Raw genomic sequence first — 13018 nt, 5'->3', positions numbered from 1 at the left:
TATGATTCCTAAATATTGGACTCGAATACTCAAGGGTCAAACTTAACACATACACTAGATGGTGATGAGATTAAGGATTAAACTTTTAAAGGTAGGGTCAACTCAAACAAGAGCCTTATGTGTTGGAAAGATGCATACCCGGACCACCAACATATACTGTCACTTTAGCAAATGAAAAACGCATAATTTTAGAGTTAATAAAAAAACCCATGATTATTCCTGCTAATTGGGGGCAGCCATTTTGTTTCATTTTTGTGACGTCTGGTGGGATAGCTTGGGGCGAAGTGATGTCAGCTCCTGACCATCTCCTGTATGTACAGTGTAAACAAAAGCAGTAATTTTCGACAAGGTGCTTCTCTTTGATCAACCTGACTTGTCAGGGGTGCACAAATGTGAAATTGTGATAGTTGCCCGGTTGCCCACATAGTATTTCATAAAAAGTTTTATGAATATAATTTTGAACGGTAGGTAACCAGTCAATTCGTACCATAGTTATTTCGTACCATAATCATTTCGTACCTTGGTCATTTCGTACCATGGTTATTTCGTACCATGTCTGTTTGGTCATTTCGTACCTCAATCATTTATTGTGCAGATAGTAAAAGATCGAATTACTGGTTTAAAAAATAAACATTAGGCTAATGCAACTATATTGAAGCCCCACCCCTTAATAAAGAAAGAAAGTAAAAACAAGAAAAAGATGATATATTACTTTCATCGCCTCACGTTTCCGTTCATCATTATATTAAAGGAACATTCCTGAGTTTGCTGCATTGAAAGATGTTTCCGACTAATAAAATATTTCTACGATTAAACTTACATATTAAATATATTTTCTTGTTTAGAATATCAGTGTCTGCATATTCAATGTGTTTCTGGTCGTCTTAATATTTGTAAGAAGCCCAAACTGGATTTTGTCTTCAAATAATTTCGTACGTACGAAAAAAAAATATTTTAGGAAATAAAATCAAATTTAACCCAGTACAAATATTAGAACGATCAGAAACATGTTTAACATACAGACACTAATATTTTATGGTGAAAAATATATTTGATATGTAATTACAATCATTAAAATGTCTGTTAGTCGATAACATCTTAAAAATTACAGCAAACTCAGGAATGTCCCTTTAATTACCAATGAGCACCCTGTCGTAGAATAACATATCAAGATCTTCTAAGACAAGCCGATCTCAGAAAAACCTTAATTACTCACGAAGACCGTCTGTTACATAGTACGTTTATTCGTCAACAATAAAAATAAGAAGTGGCATACCATGACAAAAATAAGATACTGAGTACGAAATGACTATGGTACGAAATGACCAAACATTATAGTACGAGATGGTAAAAAGTAGGTACGAAATGACTGTGACGAAACGACTATGGTACGAAATAACCATAAATGGTTGGTACGAAATGACTAGTAACCCTTTGAACGGTCTTTAAAATGAAACTGAAATTTAAAATGTTTTTATTATTATCAATACTTATCAGTTTAGTTTTATTTCTATTTTAACATTATTTATCTACAGCTCATCTTAGCTTAGGCTGAAAAAAAGTTTGTTTTGTTTAACGACACCACTGGAGCACATTGATTAATTAATCATCGGCTATTGGATGTCAAACATTTGGTAATTCTGACTCGTAGTCATCAGAGGAAACTCGCTACATTTTTCCAAATGCAGAAAGGGATCTCTTATATGCACTTTCCCACAGACAGGAAGGCACATACCACAGCCTTTGTCCGGTTGTTGTGCACTGGTTGGAACAAGAAAACCCCCAGCTGAATGGATCCACAGAGGCGGTTCGATCTCGCTTGGGCTGTCAGTCATAATATTTTAATGAACTCAGCAAATGGGATTTTTATTTGCCATAATGAAAAGATTTTAGCCAAAATTGTTTTGTGTAGTACTGTATAGAGTATTTATATATGAATATGAAAATGCATCTTTTTCCGCTAATTATGTACAAACTGGAATACATCTGAATAACAAAATTACCCCCTAATCAAAGTCAAAAGACAGCAATGTGGGTAGGGGCAGTTAATATATTAATTTGATTTTTCAGTGGGTGAGGAGAGATATGCAGAGTTGGAAGCCAATGCCCTCTGCAAACACACCCCAAATTCTAAGGCCTATGGCATTAATAAAAATCTGAGAGCAAATACTCTTCTTTTTTTAAACAGTGCTCATTATTTCTGTAAAATAGCAATCTTTATTTTGTTTGAACTGCTTTTAATTGTATTTTAAAGTAACCCATCTATTCCACACCCCAACAATTTTGTAATTTGCGCCATTTTGTTGATTTTCACGTCGTGTTAAATGCTTATTGTTGATTATAGCTTGTAAAATACGTAGCCTAAGAATGCTGACTTCACGTTATGACAATTATTATCCATTTATGTCAAAAGGTTTTGATTAAAAAGATTATGAATTCAAATTTTATGGTCTTTTTAAAATCTAACTAACTTTTGAGATGTCACCTCACAATCAGCAAATTTATATAATATTATATCTAACAAATATGATTATTTTTAACTAATTGTATTCAGTGTACGTTTAACCTCAATTTGTATAAATACTGCAAGTTCCTTTCCTGTGATCTCGAAATGCACGAGTGCGAAATTAACAAAGACAACGGAAATAAACAAACAAAACAGCAGTTAAGTATTCATTGATGTGTACATCTATTTGGTGGTGGTTTTTTTCTCACAAATTTACATCAAGATTTACTTGCGTGTAATCATGTTGTTTAATGTCTGCAACAATGTCTTGTGACATGTGCAACAGTCTCGGCTGACTGTCAAGCGTGACCTATATGCACACTGAGAACAGTGGACATTGGGTTTAACGTGAAGCGCACAAACCAGTTTAGCGGATGTTTTTGTTTTGCTCAGTCTAGCTGAACTCGGCCTTAGCCTACTTGTCTTTGGCCCTGAACTAACATGTGTAATGAAACTGACACACGCAATTTCGGTCCGTTTTTATTACTTTGGCTCAAAGACTTTACAGTTAAAATAACATGCTACAGATTTTTCAGACTTTTCTTGCATACATGTTGCCGTTAAAATTAATAACTGTGATTATTAAAATAAGCAAACATTGTTATGCTGAATTCTTGATGACTCCTCTTCTCGTTGCCAGTCGCGAGATCCCTGTTAATATTTGGTATTATTATTATATGTTAGGTGTCGGATAGACTTTGTAACCGATTGTTCACATCAGAAGATAGAACATGGCTTAGCCAAATTTTTAGCTCAGAACTGGATGGTTGTTGGTGTAGTCTGTGGCCTTTCACATGTCTTGTGCCCTTTGCTAGTAGCCACCATTCTGAAATGTATCTGTCTGCATTGAACTCGTCAAAATCATGCATGGTGGACGCCGAGTGGATGGCAGCGTTAGGGTGGATATTTATATCGCCTGTCAGTCAAGTTATCAGATACTTTTGAATTGCCCGTGACTGTCCGAGTGTCGTGAAGTTTTGTTTTTCATTTTACTTGTTTTATGATTTTCTTGGTTGCCAGTCGGGCAAGTGTTTGACAAAGAATGGTTGCCCGCAAGATATTTTGGTTGTCCCGGGCGCGCGGACAACCGATTTGTGCACCCCTGCTTGTACAAATGACGTAATAATATAATAAACTATTTAACTAAATATATTTCAACAAAATGGGGTTATAGTATTTTTCTCTGTTTAATAATCCAAAGGTAAAATGTACACTATTAAGCCTATTGATATGCTGCGTGAAGTGATGTCAGCTCCTGACCATCTCCTGTATGTACAGTGTAAACAAAAGCAGTAATTTTCGACAAGGTGCTTCTCTTTGATCAACCTGACTTGTAAAACAGCATAAATGACGTAATAATATAATAAACTATTTAACTAAATATATTTCAACAAAATGGGGTTATAGTATTTTTCTCTGTACACTATTAGGCCTATTGATATGCTACGTTGGAGCAAAAACGACAACCCACGATACCCAAGTGATAATTTTCTTTTGTTTGGGACTACGTAATTGGTCAGTTCTGTGGTTTTAGATGGAAAAGTCTACTTAATCAATAGTTTTACAGAACTATTTACAATAATGTTCCACAATACCGGTATGTATTTTTGTGTCTAGACAGCGTCAGTTAATTGGCTCGTCTGGTTACCAATCAAATACACACCTGCCAATCAGGAATCACAGGTAGAAACAACTACCAGCATAGACCAATTAACTAAGAAAACACACTGTATCATTTCAGTACGTAGGTTAATGCATGGGCAAAACATTGTTAATTGTTTCGACTTGTTGTGTAGCCACTTTGACAATGGTATTTTATTTTGTATTGAAAAATAATATATAGAGTGCTGGATATACATATTGTTGGCTTACTGGGATGTGTATTATTACAGACCATTGCAATGTATGACTATTTATCATCCTGCAAAAACCAGGTAGATTGTGTTTCTCTAGTTCTAGGGCTCATTCCTGATGTGACGCGTCTACCATAGGAGAAATGAACACTATGCTGACTGTTGTGTTCTTGAACGAGATCGTTTCGGGGGTGGGGGTTGTGTCATGGTCTGGGCAGCCATTGCCCATGGTTATCGTTCACCACTAGTCGTCATTGATGGCAATTTAAATGCTCAACGTTACCACGATGACATTCTCGCTCATCACGTCATTCCTCTGTTCCATAACAACGCCAACATCTCGATTTTTCAGCATGATAATACCACCTCTCATACAGCTAGAGACACTGTAAATTTTCTTAGGACAAATAACATTGATTTCATTGATGACTGGCCCGCTGAAAGTCCTGATCTCAACCCCATCGAGCATGTCTGGGATAGTCTGGACAGACGATTGAGGAATCGTCCCAACCCACCCGCTAACGTCAACAAACTTTGTCAAGCGCTCATTCAGGAATGGAACAATATTCCACAGGCAAAAATCAACACTTTAGTCAATTCTATGCGCCTGCGATGCACTGCAGTGGTCAATTCAAGAGGTGGTCATACCCATTATTAAGTTTTTTTTTTGTTTTTTTTAAACTCCTACCACGCTTGGTCAAAATTTCTCCCAGTTTCTGTTAACCTATGGCTATGATTTTTGCACCAAACGATGCATCATGGAACACTCTTTAAACGCATATATAACAATTATTCCCCCGGTTTGTTTTCATCAAGTTATGTTCAAGCAAAGTTAGCAGAAGTTTCTTATTTTGTTCAGTATATATCGTTGAATATGCATACCAGATCAAATGCCTTAATTGTCCTCTCCTTTAAAGTAAAATACCAGTATGTATCTTAATTCCAGCACAGAACAATGATGCCATTGTATTGCATTTAGAAACCAGTTGATATGTTCAGTGTTGTGACGCCCAGTTTAAAAAGAGAAACTAGCACATGATCATCAGGGCTCGACCTTAGCGGTAGCCCAGGCTGTTTTAGCTACCAGTTACTCACTCTGGCTACCGGATGTCTAAACCTGGTAGTCCGCCGGGCTACTAGATTTTGTTTTGTACATCCAGTTACTCTGCGATCAACAAGGTGATTAAACACCTAAAAAAGCAACCTAACACGTTTGAATAAAAATAAATGATTTTGCTATTATTTCTCCTTTTTTAAAAGTTTATTAAAACTATGGGGCTACCAATTTTACTGAGGACTACCAGATTTCATAACCTGGAATCCCGGTGGGCTACCACTGAAAAAAGTTAAGGTCAAGACCTGACATTGATTCATATAATTAGTGTGTAAATTATATTGTTGATTATGTACTGCTGAAATTATTGTCCTACATTGTATTATAGTTGATCATTGTATTCCACCTTGTCCTGTGAACGGACTTGAGTCTTGCTAGATCTGTGCCTGAATACTTGTGGATATGCCAGTAGTTTGGCCTGTATAAAATGCAGAGATGTAATGTGGAACTGAATAGGAGTACTGTGGCATTGAATGTTAGTAATATTGTTAACTTCCTGATTCTATGGATGAGGGTTCTGGTAGCAGTCAATATTTATAGGATATTAAATGAGCTTCCATTTCGTATCATGTTTATATACTGAGTGAAATAATTTTCAATTTTCACGAGCTTTAGCATAAATATGATGCGAAATGGTAGCAACTTTAATATTCTATTTATTACTAATAATAAATTTTAATTTATTTCTCTCAACTTGTTTGGTTGACATTCGTGTACGGTTGTATTGCGCCAATCCATGATGTCACCATGTGACATTGCTGTGTTACATCCCACTTTATATTCTAGTGGGATGTATTATTTTGATATGAACCGAGATATTTTTAACCATATGGGTAATAATTGTAGTTAATATTTGTGTGTTCCCTTATGTCTTTCCATCAGTATGTTTTGACATGTATTAAGTATTATTTTGGTGGATATGTGCTGGAATCTAACATTTGCAAAAGAAATTAACCAATGCTTCTTCGGGGATGTAGATAACACCTATGCACTGCTTGCAGTATTTTGTTTTGTATTTACACATAAATGAAAAGTTAATGTATCAGTCATGTTATCAGAACTCAAAACTTAATGACTGCACCAATGAATGTAAGGAGCTTTACTGATAGCAGTTTTATTTTACGGCTGCATATAAATTATTGCTGTCATTTGAAGAGATAAGTTTTCTTGTGTCTCTTTGTTGCAAGTTACTGTTTTAAAATTGCTGTAAGCAGATTCATAATTGCTGTAGGCACTCAAAATTGCTGTAAGTGGACTCAGAATTGCTGTAGTAGGGGTGTTGATTTTCCACTTATAAAAATGGCCAATTCTGCTTATAAAATGTCTTTTCCGTTTACTGAACTAAAATTCTGTTTATATATTAAAAAATAGTCCGGTAAAACTTTTGGAATGCTATGCATTTTCAGTAGTATTTAATAAACATTCTTCCTTGATATAAAGAAGTACATTGATACATTTATTTAATATAATGCTACAAATATGACGGCTATTCTATATAAAGGGTGAAGCCAAATTTTCATTGGTTCAGTCATCTTTCATCATGATCCAAAGATTACTGCCAAGTTCAGATGTTCTGAAAAGACAGACATATAAATATCACTTAAAATCAAAATGGAACCAAACAGATCTCAAACTGAGGTCATTACTAGGTAATTTTAACACATTCTCAGCACATTGGGCAAAATATAGTGAAATATACATTAAGAACTTAGAGTTTAGGGAGGGGAATGTCTTAATTTCTTTTTAATTGATTATAAAATATGTATTCAAATTAATTAATAATAACTATAATTCACATGCATGTGTTGAACAAAGGGGAGAGGGGGAGATATCAAAATATATCACAAATGTCAGGAATTTAAAAACACAGTTACAATAATAACACAGGAAGAATTAATTTTATTTGTGGTCACTTTAATAAAAATAAAATCCATGACCCTGCCAGCTTATGGGTTTGAGTATGCATAAGAGAACCTTTTAGGAAAAAATATCGGCAAATGTATATTAAAATTTTGGTCCATATTTTTTTGTAAAATACTAATAAACGTTCTGTGATAAAAAAGAAAAGAAGAGGTATTGTTGCTCATAAATTGCAATGAATAAAAACTAAATCCCAGACATGATTTTGGTATAATAAGTAGTGATGTATTCTACTGCATAGGCCCACCATTTGCAAGTGAAAATAAAAAGGTTGAGTGGAATTTGTAATGTAAAAAAAGATATAATATATAAAAAGAGGAAAGAATGTAGCTAAAGTTTGGGCCAGTTCCCCTTATCCCAAAGGAACTGTACTTTTATTTACTTTAGTATACATAACTTAAAAAAAGTCATATTTACCTTTAAGAATTCGGTACTTCCATCTTCAATGTTTTGTGAAAAGATGAAGTGTTGAAGTGTAATTGATTAATTTATATAAAGTGCTTGCATGAACTGTTGCATCAATTTGCAGGTGAGCAATCAATCGAATGCATCCAAGGAATTTACCCAACCGAATAAAACTGAACCGAGCCGAGCGATAAAAACAAAATGGCGGCCAACAATGTTCGGAAACGTGTGTTTACATTTTGTCGTAGAGTAACATACTTTGTTGTTCCTTAATGGTTCAAATGATCAATTAAGCAGAAAAACAATGTATGTATATTAATAAATAAATAAATGTATTATTTGACCACAAAAGTTGGCATTTTATTTGACAACTCAGAAAATTGTAAATTCTGCTTAAGATTTGCAATTCCGCAATTCCGTGATCACGGAAAATTGGTACCCCTACTGTAGGCACTCAAAATTGCTTTAAGCGGATTCAAAATTGCTGTAAGCGGACTCAAAATTGCTGTAGGCACCCAAAATTGCTGTAGGCAGACTCACAATTGCTGTAGGCACTCAAAACTGCTGTAGTTGAGCATTTTACTGATGACAAAAACTTAACAAAAATAACTATAGGTAACAAATTCTTAATTTCGAGCCCTGTGTTACATCCATGAAAAAAAAAAATCTTTCACTGCAATGAGCTTTGTTGAAGCTGATTCAGAGCCAGAGTATTTTGAGATCTTGCAGACTCGAGTTTCACATCTGTACCATTTGACCGGCCTCGGTGGCGTCGTGGCAGGCCATCGGTCTACAGGCTGGTAGGTACTGGGTTCGGATCCCAGTTGAGGCATGGAATTTTTAATCCAGATACCGACTCCAAACTCTGAGTGAGTGCTCCGCAAGGCTCAGTGGGTAGGTGTAAACCACTTGCACCGACGAGTGATCCATAACTGGTTCAACAAAGGCCATGGTTTGTGCTCTCCTGCCTGTGGGAAGTGAAAATAAAAGATCCCTTGCTGCCTGTTGTTTAAGAGTAGCCTATGTGGCAACAGCGGGTTTCCTCTAAAAAAATCTGTGTGGTCCTTAACCATATGTCTGATGCCATATAAACGTAAATAAAATGTGTTGAGTGCGTCGTTAAATAAAACACTTCTTTCTTTGTACCATTTGTTTTTTGGTGTCAGTTAAAAACCCACTAGAAATCATAACATTCAGTGCATGTGTATTGCCTGTCCTGTAGGCATGTGAAATAATATTCATGAGTCATTAAGGTATTTGTCACGACGTCACAAGTAAACAAAAATTATATCATTATTTATGCCAGCACTATCTGCTAGCAAATAGTTTCTACTATTTCAAAACCGGCGTCGTGGTAAGCCATCAGTCTACAAGCTGGTAGGTACTGGGTTCGGATCCCAGTCGAGGCATGGAATGTTTAATCCAGATACCAACTCCAAACCCTGAGTGAGTGCTCCGCAAGGCTCAATGGGTAGGTGTAAACCACTTGCACCGACCAGTGATCCATAACTGGTTCAACAAAGGCCATGGTTTGTGCTATCCTGCCTGTGGGAAGTGCAAATAAAAGATCCCTTGCTGCTAATCGGAAGAGTAGCCTATGTAGTGGCGACAGCGGGTTTCCTCTCAAAATCTGTGTGGTCCTTAACCATATGTCTGATGCCATATAACCATAAAAAATTTTTTGAGTGCGTCGTTAAATAAAACATTTCTTTCTTTTTTTCTTTCTACTATTTCAGTCCACTTAATGGTAGCACTTTTTATTTACACTGTTGTTGTGACCAGTGTCCAATAAAAACCCTTCAGTGAACTATTCTGTCCAGACAAATTTTAAAGACATTTTGTAGAGTCAGACTAAGGGTGGGATGTAGCCCAGTGGTAAAGCACTCGCTTGATGCACGGTCGGTCTAGGATCAATCCCCGTAGGGGCCCATTGGGCTATTCCTCGTTCCAGCCAGTGCATCACGACTGGTATATCAAAGGCAATGTGCTATCCTAAGATGATGGTGCATATAAAAGATCCCTTGTTACTATTGAAAAAATGTAGTGGGTTTCTTCTCTAAAACAGTGTCAAAATTAACAAATGTTTGATATCTAATAGCTATTAATTAAGAAATCAATGTGATCCAGTGGTGCCATTAAAAAACTCAAACTTTAACTTGTTTAACTGTTTTATGGAATGGCCATCTATTTATTTGTTAAAAAAAAATAAAAAATTCCTGTGATTTATTTTGCGAACATTCTTGAAGAATGAGTAATAGAAATGTGTTCTAGTATTTCTATATTCATGGCACTTCATAGAGCAGCCCTATATTCTGCACAGCTCTTTACACTGTTTTAATTGAACTTCTGAATTTTTATATTGATGTTGATCATCAATTTCTTCATTTATTTACCATGTTGTTTAATGCCCAGTGGCCAATGTGGGTTTTTTTTTTGTGCTGGGATGTCATTAAACCATTCATTAATTCATTCATTCTGTTAAATTTTTATACTGATGTTGCATCAATTCATTTATTTACCATTGTTTTTTTTTGGGATGTTATTACACCCTATGGCATCAATTAATTCAGGGGTGTATTGATCTTTGAGAATGCCATACAGCACAATGTGGGTTTTTTATACTGGGATGTTATTAAACCATTCATGAATTCATGAATTCATTTTATATTGATGTTGCATCAGTTAATTTATTTACCATTGTTTAACACCCAGTGGCCAATGTGGGTTTTTTTTTTCTGCTGGGGTTTTACACGGACATAAAAAAAATTACTGAAAAAGTAACTTCTTTATTTGACCATTTTATCAAAAATAAACTACACTATCATATTTGCCGCATCTGTTTCACGTGTTAAATATAATTTAACACTAAAAATTTACAAGATAGCATTTATAATGAAGGTTTTAATAACAAAATATCAATCTAAAACTAACAAACAAAGTAATACTCCCCGTGTTAAATGCAATGACGTCATAGCCAATACAAGATTTGGTGACGTCATGGAATGGGTCTGTCTTGCATAGATAGGGATGGGAGAAAACTCTTCTAAACTAATGAATATTTTTAGCATGTTTTTCTAGACAAAGTATGAAGTAAATATGTCATTTGTCCACTGCTTAATATTAGATACTGTATATGATATAACATTTCTATAAGACAGTATCGGTGAAATACCCATCTCAGTACATTAGTCAGTACAGACTCATGAAAACGTGTCTGGCACAGCAAGGGACATGCATTGCTTTACCAATACTCTCAGAATGCTTGATTATCAGTACTTTCATTTACTTGTTTTTATTTTGTCAACAGTTAAAATTTGACAAGTGACTTTTCAAATTCACTATCTCATCGCAAATGCATTTTATAAAAACCTTTCTTTACGTCTATAGTTTGAATTCAGGAATGGGATATACACCTGTACATATATGAGGAAACTGAAATCTGCTAGTGCAATCTATAGATAAATTAATATACTTGTAAAACCATACAAACTTTAGACATTTAAAACCCAGCCTTTCTAAGCCAGGCCTCCCAGCCCCCACTCCCCACTCCACCACAACTACCTTCATTGAAGCTGGTGCCTTCAACATTCTTTATTGAACTTTTTTTTTTTGAAACCGTGTAACTGAAGAATTAAGACCGTATAACAGTCATATAAACAGGTCTTTTATTTCAATTGATTTAGTTTACAACTTTTACTGTTGAAGAGGGTCTGCAAAGTTGGACATGTCTGTATTTCAGAACATAAAAGTCTGTGCTGATATTGGGAAATGCAGCTGCCTCACTTATAAATTGTTTTCTTTTCAACTTAACCTGGCCTCTGACCTATAAGGATATGATGATGATGATATCACTTGACCAGAAGAGAGTACCTTGGGTATTCAAGATGATTTTAGCCAGTCGGTTGTTGAGATGTTTTGACCAATCCATTTTAAAGAGGGACAGTGTCATACATGTAGGTCAAAACTCGGTTAAGTACTAGTATTTCTGAAAAGACAAAATCATTATATACTAATACATATAATAAAAGATAAGATTACTCATACTGACAGATTCAGTATGATGCACATACAGTCCCACTGGTACTTTTATTATTCTATAAATACAGGTACTTTTTGTTTTTAATGTTAAGACCAGATAATTGGTATAAAATACTTTTAAAAATGTTGAAATATTCTAATGTAACTGAACCTTTTATTACAAAAGATATATCTATGATGTAATAAGAAAAGAAAAAGAGGGACTAAAACATAAGTTTATGTACTGAATTCCATTTGCTTTAACTGGCTAATGTTGTAGGTTTATATTTAAACAGAGAGTACTGACAAATCATGCAATGGGGGAGCATGTTTTTTGCATCTGTTAATGTTTATATGTCTGAGCCGTGGTTTTCCACTCTGGAGCTAATGCTTCCCATCCTGACTGAGATGTGAAACATGCAGTGTAACCTGATAGCTTTATGCTACCTACGCCTTTCCCAATATATGTGGTGTGATGAATTCACAGAAAGGCAGTCAGTGCCACTGGTCTGGTGTGTAACTGGCTGTGATTGCCAAACACGTTGGACATGCTGCTGTGTACCTATGTGGCCTGGAAGCAGCATTCTACATATCTCTAATATCTTGGCTTGCTGGTGTTACTACTACTAGTATTGTCAGAGCCGTAAAATAACAACTATACAGGAAATACCTTTGGCGTGCAGTAACTTGTGCGATACTGTAAATCATCTTGCTTGTTGTGTGTTCACGTCTGCCTCATAGCGAGTTCTTGGCTCATTTTATTCAAGTGATTTCTTTCTGTAATGGATTTTGTGGATTCAACTTCTAATTTCTTTTTTTCTTTTTTGTGCGTGAAATAATAGTGTTGCAGTTGGTGATATAATTGTCATAATTATTTATTCTAAGAACAAAAACTGGAATCCATATATTTAAGTGTAATTTTATTTGTTTTATTCCAGTATGAAATGTTTTGTGGTATGACATCTGGAATTACTAACTATGTAAGTTGTATAACTTATTAAACAAAATAAAATATAACTTGTGATCCATTCTCAAATTTAGGAATTTGACCAACTTCCTTTTAATCTTAAGGTGATTGGTTGTTTTGGACTTTTTTTTTTAATTTGAAAATTCTTTTAACTCATTAGTAACAGTTAAAATACCTGTTTGACAGTGTATATATATTTGGATTAAAAATGGATTAATTTTAACATGGTTTAATAA

Source organism: Gigantopelta aegis, chromosome 8 (assembly GCF_016097555.1).
Source record: "Gigantopelta aegis isolate Gae_Host chromosome 8, Gae_host_genome, whole genome shotgun sequence".
Classification (NCBI taxonomy): Eukaryota; Metazoa; Mollusca; class Gastropoda; order Neomphalida; family Peltospiridae; genus Gigantopelta; species Gigantopelta aegis.
This window is presented reverse-complemented; position numbering follows the sequence as displayed.